This window comes from Etheostoma cragini, chromosome 13 (assembly GCF_013103735.1).
Source record: "Etheostoma cragini isolate CJK2018 chromosome 13, CSU_Ecrag_1.0, whole genome shotgun sequence".
NCBI classification, from domain to species: Eukaryota; Metazoa; Chordata; class Actinopteri; order Perciformes; family Percidae; genus Etheostoma; species Etheostoma cragini.
Genome location: NC_048419.1, coordinates 2,584,402 through 2,592,747, shown reverse-complemented (window position 1 = coordinate 2,592,747; position 8,346 = coordinate 2,584,402). Strand labels below are relative to the sequence as shown.

At 38.5% G+C, this 8,346-nt stretch overlaps 2 protein-coding genes across 4 annotated transcripts in view; one reads left to right on the top strand and one right to left on the bottom strand.

The window, feature by feature from the left end:
- The window catches only part of sptbn4a (spectrin, beta, non-erythrocytic 4a), a 33,552-nt gene that overhangs the window by 23,971 nt on the left and 1,235 nt on the right, over positions 1 to 8,346 (bottom strand). The window lies entirely within an intron of this gene.
- tiprl (TIP41, TOR signaling pathway regulator-like (S. cerevisiae)) overlaps positions 893 to 8,346 on the top strand; it is a 19,777-nt gene continuing 12,323 nt past the window's right edge. Inside the window, exon 1 of the mRNA XM_034890520.1 lies at positions 893 to 904. The gene's annotated coding sequence lies outside the window, so the exon portion shown is untranslated. The remainder of the gene's footprint in view (positions 905 to 8,346) is intronic.

The window sequence follows — 8,346 nt, the reverse complement described above, 5'->3', positions numbered from 1 at the left end:
CCCCCCCCCCCCCCCCCATAGCACCACAACGCCCCCCTTTCCACAATATTTCTTCCAGCGCCGCGTCATCCTCTGAACGCCCAGAGGGGGGCTGTACCACCCCCGTTGCGAAACACTGCTGTACACTAAAAATACTTTATTATTATGCACTCAGGAGCTTTCGTTATTTAAGTAATTTAAGTACATTTAAATGTATCTTGGGTTAGTATTTCATTGAATTGATTAACCTTTTTGTAAAATGCATATGTCAAATTGTATGAATGTCCTCAGTGATTAAGACGGACACACTGAAGGGGAATAGGGAAAACATTTTAACTAACAGATATTACCATTGAACATTGGATAAAGCCAGGTTTGAAATTCTTGTTTCATTTTGTTGGCATATTAGTCAAAGGATTTTACAGAGGGGATTATGGATATTTCTTTATATCACTCCATATATCATAAAATACATACCAAAATCAAGTTTTTAAGAATAAAATGTTCTAAAAATCAGCCTTTGAATGATTTTCAAGCAACGCCCTCTGTACAAACGTTTGGAATATAGATAGGAATGCAACTGGAACGTTTAGTGTTTGTAAGAGAGATTTCTGGCTCAGGGTATAAGAAAAGTCAATTTGAGGAAACGGCCTTAAAAGAAATTTCTATACACTTTGGAAGATACTACAGGTGATTATGGTAGAGAGATTGTTTATTATTATTAACATTATGACTATTCTATATCCTTAACGTCCCGCTTCCAGGATTGCTCCTTTGTTGATGGAAATTTGGAAATCTGAATTTCTCATTTATGTCCGTCCGCTTCCTCTTTCTGTGTGGTGGCATTCTAACCCCCGGTGGATTTCTGAGGACTATGGTTACCTGGTCCTCAGGTGTCTGCAGGGTAAATCCAGACAGCTAGCTAGTCTATCTGTCCAATCTGAGGACTATGGTTACCTGGTCCTCAGGTGTCTGCAGGGTAAATCCAGACAGCTAGCTAGTCTATCTGTCCAATCTGAGGACTATGGTTACCTGGTCCTCAGATCTCTGCAGGGTAAATCCAGAAAGCTAGCTAGACCATCTGTCTAGTTGGAGTCTTCTGTTTTATGACTAAAACTACTTTTGAATGAACCCATATTCCACCGAAACAAGTTCCTTCCCCGAGACTAATTTGCAGCGGGACCACAGCTTTTTGCTGCGCCTAGCGCCGTCCCTGAAGATTGTGATTGGTTTAAAGAAATGCCAATAACCCAGAACACGTTTTGCCAGAATGCTGTATGGACTAGCTAGACCCTCCTCCGCAGCGCTGTGGAGGAAGGTCTGGCAATGCCAGACTACATTATGACAAAAATTGCTTGTATTACAGATTTTATAAAATGGACATTGAGGCATTAAATAATGCTAATTCTTCGGTGAACTTAGGATAAATTTACACACACAAATAGACAAAGTGTTGAAAAATAAACGTTTACTGTCTAATAGTCAAAATAGCCCTATGCTCTGCATAACAGAGGTAATTAAAACAAATTTGATTTACATTGTGGCAGTGTATTAGAACAAAAATACAAATATGCAGGAAAGGACAAATGATGATTCAAAAGAAAAAGAGGACAATGAATTTAAGACAATAACCTAATGAAGTAAGTTAAATGAGTTTGCCTACATTTAATATGAAAAACAGCAACATCTGGAAAGTGTCGGTGCAGTGACTTGGATTATGTATGTGTGTGTGCTGCAAGAGAAAACAGCGAGGGGAATGGGTAACTTCATCTATACTGCATTAAAGACACTTTACATGTTTCATTCAAAAGGTTTTTAAGAAAGTGCTAAACCACTGAAAGGCAATGTTGGATGTTTAAAATGTATAGTGAAACCAAACCGTTTTATATAATTACATAATTTGGAGATTTGAGACTTTTCAAGAGCATCAAGACAGTGTTATGCTTAATAAAATAATACATAAGAATGTAATGTAATAAATCCAAACGGAACATCAAATTCACACACTAGAGTGTGATGGAAACAATGGTTACCTGCAGCTGGTATGACTGTATATATAATGTAGTGCCCGAATCAAAAGCAAGTGCAATCCGCTTTAATTGTATTTCATTTCATACTTATGTATTTTGTGTGTTCTTTAAAGGTCCCATATCGTGGTCAATTTTAGGTTTCTACTTGTATATTGGGTATCTATGAGAATTAAGAGTTTAAATAAATGTTCAAATTTTTTTCTCATGCTGTCTGTCTGAATACACCTGTATTCGTCTTCTGTCTTAAACGTTCCGTTTTAGCGCCGGACTCTTTAAGCCCCCCCCCCCCCCCCAGTATTCATTTACCACGTCAACCTGCAAGACATGGAAATCTCCCTTTTTACAATACAGAACCTTTTAATGTGCTTTATTTTTCTCATACTGCCCATAGCTGCGCCAGTGTTCACCCTCTGTCTGAGACGCTCTGTTGGAGCACCTGTCTCTTTAAGCCCCCCTCCCGAAAAAGCTCAGTCTGCTCTGATTGGTCAGCATTTCCGGATCTCATCTGTACTTTGCTGTCGCTGTCTCTGTACAGTCCATTTCAGATGAAGACTGAATGCTAGTTTATAGCGGGACTTTATACAGTACATGTATGCTGTACGCTGATAAATGCTTACTACACAACCGAACATGTTTCAGCAGGAATGTGATCCAAAATTGGGGAGAAATTAATAACATCCGCAGCCAATATTACAGTTAGCATTTAGCTAAATGTAGCAGTGTTTGTAATGTAAACACTGCCGTAGCGTGGCTCCCTGTGGCAATTGACCATACGCCGAGAGAAGAAAAAACAGTTGAAGCCAGTGCGTTAGGAACAGTGGGAGATCTGAGGTCTGGGCTCACAGGGATTTCTTTAAACAATTTAAAATGTTAACCTGTAAAAGTGAGGCATTTGTCTCCTTTAACATAAATGTCTCCTTTAAAGCTATAGCGCGTAGTTTCTGTTGCACAAACTGTTGGGGAGTCTACATGATACAATCCTTCCCCGACACTTAGCCCCCCCAAGCCCGCCCCCCACCTTCTTCACACCGTGGCTAGTAGCCAAGGAGGACCTGGAAAATGGATTAAAGAAACATGATGGACTCTTCACAAGAGGTCATTATCTTCACTCGAGTTTCTGCGTGCTAAAGTCGCCGGACGCCACAATCTTCTGAACATAGTCATACTGAGAAATCCAGAGGAAGTAGTGTGGAGTCTTAATTATTTTGTAGCAACTCATTTGCTTTTCTGCAAATGTTGCAAATTCTGGCGGGTTTTTGCTTTCTACCCACTGTAGCTTTAAGATACATAAGTACTTCTTAAGTAGAGAAGACCTAATTTGATTTGTCTGTTAAACAATATTTTGACATATATGAGCCTGTAGTACTCATACCAATGTCAAACAATGACTAAACAAATCGACCATACTAGAACAACTTACACTTTTGACACAACAATTCGAAAAATCCCATGAAACAACAAAGCCAACAATAAATTTATCCTACAAATAAGTACTGTATGTATTAAAGTGACGCCATCATCCCTTGTTCATTTACTTGACTCCTACCAGTAAAATACATAAGAAGGGTTGAAGATAAAGATTAAACGGTTTCTAAAGGATCTTTTGAATTTTTAAGATTTGGAGCATTCAAAAGGGGCAGCAACTAAATATGAAGATGCCCCCAATATTTCAGATTCTTAGTGTATGTGGATATAGGATATAGACTAATAATCTTTCATCATCTAAACGTTTCATTCATGTGAATCCCACTTAAAAATATTGGGTACCAGCCCGAAAGACAGAGTCAACCAATTGACATAGTGTAAATATGGAAGTGGTGTGTATTCATTAGTCTGTCACTGATCTATGTGTTCCAACAGCTAGACAGGCCCATGGGTTGTCTGTGTCCTAAGGCTTGGCCCAAGGTGAGCTGCGAGTCCTCTCACTATAACAGAGATGCACCCACAGATCCCCCACACACACCAGCAGTGGAAGAAGTATTCAGAGCCTTTTACTTAACCCTCCTGTTGTCCTCGGATCAAATTTGACCCCTTTAAAAAATGTCTATATCTGAAATATGGGTTTCTTTTTAACCAAATGACCACAACAAAAATGGATTGGAATCCATACAATGCTCTTTGCAAATACAACTGATTACTACCATTCCTCTGGTCTTAACTATTAGTCTACTGTCTACTATAAGTAATACATAATATCTGCTTTTTTAACTCAAAAATTAGATATAATTCTATATAAATGAGGGTTATTGATCATGAAATACAAAAAGCAGTGTAAAACTAGTGGTAGTAAGCTGGTGTTAAGTATAAGCTGGTGTTAAAAATAAGTCTGAAAAAGGGACAAAAATGTAAAATTTATGTCAATTTTTGACCCGGGAGGACAACACAAGGGTTAAGGAAATTACTAAAACCTGTATTATGCACTGTAAAAATACCCTGGTACAATTAAAACCCCTGCATTGAAAATGTTACTACAGTAAAAGTTTGTAAGTATCATCAGGAAAATGTAGCCCTACTTCAAGTATTAAAAGAAAAAGTAGTGAATGCAGAAAAACCCTCCCATTGTAGAAAGTGTAAAGGATCCAAACAGTGGTCTAATCATCTCAGCTGGACTTGTAGGTTGTTATATTGTTGGCTAGTTTACTTTATAATAAACATCAGATTTTATAAAATACATGTGTTTTATGTGTGCAGAAATCTTAATGTGTAAAGTAACTACGAACTAAAGCTTTCAGATGAATGTAGTGGAGTAAAAAGTACAATGTTTCTCTCTGAAGTGTAAATAGATAGAGAAAGTGGCATGAAAAGGAAAGACTCAAGTAAAGTACAAATACCTCAAATTTGTACTTAAGTACAGTACTTGAGTAAATGTACTTAGTTACATTCCACCACATGTGCGGAGTAAGTACTGAGAGAAATAGAGGTGAGGGGCCGAGGCGGGAAGCCTTCCAAAAGGACGCGGCGTTCTCCGATCACGGCAGGACACCACCTCATCTTTTCTCTCTGTCTCTCAGGTAACAACAGAGGGACAGATGGGCGTTGATGAAGTGGTGTTAGCAGGAGACACGAGGGTCTCTGTAACCGTCTGCACGGCGCTACAGCACATACACGGGAACTTCAGGAAACCCAGTCAGCACTGGACAGACAAACTCGGTGGAGCAGCCATCTTCTGCACTCAGTGTCAATCCTTTCAGTTGATTTCTCTGGTATTTGGCATGAAAGGTTATACAAATACGCTGATGATTCAGAAGTAAAGCCATATCCTGTTCCAATCCATTTCATTTCTAGCTGCGATGTCATTCAAGTTAGAGGTCCTCTCGGAGTCTTTTGATGAGGCAAAACATTATACCTGAATTTTTATTTGTGAAAAAATAATGAAATGGGTTGTGCACATATAGTAAAGGCAACTGGTTATGAGTCAGAAGGTGTCATGTTGGTCTAGTGTAGTCGTTGAAGACTGTATAACCAGGGCCACAAGGAATCTGTGCATAATTCTGCAGAATTTCCCACAGAATTTCAACAAATTAAAAGAAATTAAAATAAAAATCTGAACACGTCTAAAGCTAAAAACTTTAAAAAACAAAATCTGAAGATTCCATTTGGCTCTGCATATAACTGTAATGCCAATGGTTCTATTCTGATCCAGGACAATTGTTGCCTGATGTTATTTTATGTGTCGTGTCTGTATCTCTACTGTAAACTATCCCATAAAGACACTGGTAGGTCCCAGAACATGCCCAGGCATTTTTCTCACTTTAACTGAACGTATAATAATATTGGATTTCAAATATACCCATCCACACATGCTACATGGTGTATATTTCAGTTAACTGTGATCATAAAAGTATGTATTCTGAGCAGACACTAACTAATGTGTACCAAATATTCTCAATTGGTGTCCAGCTTCAGTTTAATTCATTAGATTTCACCAGTGCTAGGGCTAATAACATGGATACCTTTGCTTTTTAGTATGACTACATAAAAATATTTTCTTTTTCAGCTGTAGAGCCACTCTTCTATTTATAATTCCTCAAACGTGAAGTTTCTTATCCTCCAAACATCTACCTAAACACACAGCATGCATAAACTGGGGTGCACAAACCTAACTGCCCACAGGAGATGCTTTGGCATGGCCAACTCAAAAATCAAAACTAATTTATAGAATAACAAGAAACATATTAGGGCTGCAACTAACAGATTGAGTAACTAAACCTGGGAGCCTGGAAACTGTCTATAGCAATGTTCCTTTAAGCTAAGAACCCTTAACTGAGAGTAAGACAGACCAGGGACCCCCCACTGATATTCTATAAAATGAAGTTGGATTTTAAACAGGGCCTACAATAACGTGTAGGGTGGCCTAAAGCCTTTATACATACATTTTTAGTGCATAGAATACTAAGCTATTCAAACAATATTTGTTGGCATGATTTTATCAACCATGTTATAATGTTAGACATACATGTGGCCCAGAGAATCTGTATCTGTGGATGGCTACCTTAGGCCGGTAAACCTGTCATACGTGTGTTTTTTTCACAAATAGGCTTAATTATATTTGCTAATAATATGTTGTATTCATGTCAAGACATTTTAATTTTTCAAAAAAACTTTCGATAACTGCAGTAATTCTGAGAACCCCTCCAGTTTTAGATCTCTGGTACATAGCAAAAAAACAAACTATAGAGTGAACTACTAAAAGCACAAAACCTATCTGCACACATTGATCGCTATGCAGAAGTAATCTTTTAGCTTTTTTGCATCGTGACTGGACGAAGTCGATGTGTCTGCTTGCTCAGTAGGAGGGTCTAGACTATTGTAAACCCTCAAATACATTTCACACATGGACAACCAAGATGGCTAGTGAGGATTTTCTCATCAGGTAATATACAGTAGTAGGGCTTGTCTTCGTGGGCCATGGATATAATTAGTTATACTATCTCATGAATATTTAATAATCCTGTATGTGCCACAAAAATAAATGTGTAAATATCTATACAGTCAAATGAATTTCTTAACCTCTTCAATAAACAATGAATAATTCAAACACTTGGAAATATCAACAAAACCTCTCAGGGCATTATCAGAGATGTAAATACATTTTTGCAAGGTCAAAGTCTGCTAAACCTCACCAACCCTGCAAATGTGTTATTCAGCATTTTCTTTTAAACGTTGTCATGTGTTTTAGTCACGCTGTTACACGGGTGCCGGTAGAGTACTGATGGGAGCCACGCATTTGCTTCTAGATTTTAATTGTAAGTAAGAAAACTGAGTGTGAAATTATCCAAAACATTGCTGACTGGACAAAAGTTACACAATAAATCATTGTGCGCTGATAGATTTTGCCATGGCGGAGCTTTTGGCCACTGAAATGCACGCAAGGAAATGAGAAATCAGCTCATTAACCTTTTTCTTCTTCTGAATGAGTCAAATCTTTTATAAGAAATAAGAGATTTAAAGGATTCAAGCTGCAAAAAATAAAATGTTTCTGTTTGGCTTCTGTCTTCCATATGATGCTTGGGAGCTGAATGCAAAAGAGCACTTCCTGGTTTAACTAAATGCCCCCCCACCAAAGGATGTTACACTGTGCTGAACAAAACAGATAAAAGACACTTTTTTCCACAATGCCCATTCCTACATTTAGTATTGGTTTATGCAAACTTTGCTCGACTGACTGCTGAATCCACTTACATCTCACATGCTCTACGAGGCCTCCTCATCCGCAGCTCCATGGGACTGAGCTGATAATCACATTTTTATGAATAATAGCAGCAATATATTTGTGAAACCAGTTAATATATTTCTTAAACCAGTCGAATGGCATTAGCAGAAATGGAGTCTCATTGAAGAATTAACATCTCAAGAGCCCACCTGAGCGTCACTGTGGCAGAGGGCATGGAGAACATTCTGTGTGCATGGGATGGTGCTCTGTCAAGCAAAGCATGATGGGAATCTGGGGCAAAGAAGCAAACCCCAGAATGTTTTCATGATGACTTTAAATGCCCTCCTAATAGATAGCAACCTGGAAATGAAAGAAATCTGCCTTCTCTGTGTGCTTGGCCTTCACTGCTGCAAAGATGTAAGTGTCCTCTATATGATTCACTGTAACCGTAACCTCCATAACTGAGCAATGGAATCCAGGTGGTCTGACTCCTGTGCAGAGAGACCAGAGAACCACAGGGATCACACCACCTTTGAACCTGAACACAGCTGCTATAGCAACATAACCTTGAGAATGTAGCTCAGGATGTCCCCAAGCAAAGTGATGAAATAGGATCTGGGTGATGATATCTCTTCCACTTTCACCTATTTGATTTTACTGCCACCACACCCAGTATTACTCATG